Below are 1,992 nucleotides of genomic sequence, written 5' to 3' on the forward strand. Positions count from 1 at the left end.
CAAATATATTAAATGTTTGTATCCACTTATAAACAGGAATTCTAGACTTTGTCTCAAGAATAAACTGTTAATTTATAAACAATTTTTCAGACTTGCCATGCTTTATGCTGTGCCGATCTGGACAAGCTGTTGCTTAACCAGGAAGAAAAAACTTCAGAGGACAAAATTCAAACTTCCTCCCTGGTTTAGCACCAGTGAACTTCATCAATTAGCCGAAGATGACACTTTGGATATTATGTCCAGTAAGATCATTGATGCATTTCGACAAAAATCATTGCAGTCTTCAGCTGTATTGATCCGCTCTTTATATAGTTTATAAAATAGTTTCGAGGTATACCTTTTCCTTTAGTACTTGTAGGACCTCCTACATTTGAAATCACTGAATAGCAAAGCTACAATATTTCATGAATAAATGAAAGTTAACGATTATGATTGGACACTTAATAATATTTTAACTGAAAGAAAATCTGAATAAATATAAAAAAAAAAAAAATTCTACATAAAGTCCTTTTGACCAATTTTTTTTTTATCTCGTCACCGTTTCAGGCAAAAAGGGGTCGTACAAAAGTAAAAGGGGTCGTACCGCCCCTTCGTCACGAGATATCAAAAAAGAGAAAAAAGAGATATCAAATCGAAAAGGGGGCGTGGCAATGGATTACCCGACGGGCAAAAAAATCTCATAGATGGCGCTGTTCGTTTGGTGGTAAAAAATTCAAATTTGTTCTGAGAAATTCAGTTTTTTGCAAATAACTCAGAAAATACACATCGCAGGCGGATAAAATTTGACCTGCTAGTCTTAAAAAAAATAAGCTTTCACCAGGTCAAATTTTATGACTCTACTTTGCATAACTTGGAAAATATTGAATTTAAACTGATTCCCCCATACATTTTTGAATCGCTTACTACCAGCGTGACAGCTGCCGCCATCATCGTTTTCTCTTTCTCGCCTCGCTTTTGACAGCAAGAACAGTCAAAACAAGATGTCAAACCATATTTTGTTTTGATTGTTGCCGTCCGCGATAAAATCTCCGTCGGAACGGAAACCACAATCTATCCGTCGCCGTGGCCCGTGCAACCACCGGGGTTGCACTTCCTAACCTGCCGCTGCTGCTGTGCCTGCTGCTACGGTTCCTGGTAGGCCATGGCCCAGCAAACTGACGTTGAGCTGGAGCGCGAGTACGTGTGGGACGGCTTGCACCGGAGCTGATTGGACGCGCTGCGGCCAGATCAAGAAGGAGTTCGACGCGTCGATCGTGTACCTCAAGTACGCCGCATACTTTGCCCAGGAGAAGATCAACCTGCCCGGCTTCGAGAAGTTCTTCTTCCACGCCGCCGGCGAGGCGCGAGCACGGCATCAAGCTGATCGAGTACGCCCTGATGCGCGGAAAGGAACCGGTCAACAAGAACACCTTCCAGCTGGACTATAGCTACAAGGTCCCGGCCGCCACCACCGGATTGTCCGCTCTGGAGGATGCCCTGAAGATGGAGCAGGAAGTCACGCTCAGCATTCGTAACCTGATCAAGACCTGCGAGGGAGACAAGGACGACTACCACCTGGTCGACTACCTGACCGGAGAGTACCTGAACGAGCAGCACAAGGGACAGGGCAGGAAGCTGGCCGAGTTCCTGTTCGACAAGAACCACATGTAAAGTCAAGACTCTCAATGGGCGCGCCAGAGTGGCACAGATTGGATTCGTATGTTTGTGCTAAATCGAGGGAGTTAACGTGATATAAAGCACCACCCCGCCTTGTCAACAATGTTTTAGGGTGCCAACGCGTGAAACGCGTTGAAAAGGTTTGTAGATTATATTGAAAGTGTTCTTTTGAGCTTAATGTTAGTATTTCTTCGAACAGGAACCAACTGGTCGGTCGACACGCCTGAATTTTCCGCCATGACGATCAAAGGGTTCCTCTGTGATCGCGCTTCCGGCATATAAACAGTCGAGCGGGAAGAACTTTTGTCTGGCATTTCTGTCGAACAGCGACGCCTT

General features: G+C 44.7%; 1 pseudogene; it reads left to right on the forward strand.

Annotated features, from left to right (window-relative positions):
* The first annotated feature begins 683 nt into the window (after positions 1–683).
* Positions 684–1,687, forward strand: LOC6052022 (annotated as a pseudogene).
* The last annotated feature ends 305 nt before the right edge of the window (positions 1,688–1,992 follow it).

Source organism: Culex quinquefasciatus, chromosome 1 (assembly GCF_015732765.1).
Source record: "Culex quinquefasciatus strain JHB chromosome 1, VPISU_Cqui_1.0_pri_paternal, whole genome shotgun sequence".
Classification (NCBI taxonomy): Eukaryota; Metazoa; Arthropoda; class Insecta; order Diptera; family Culicidae; genus Culex; species Culex quinquefasciatus.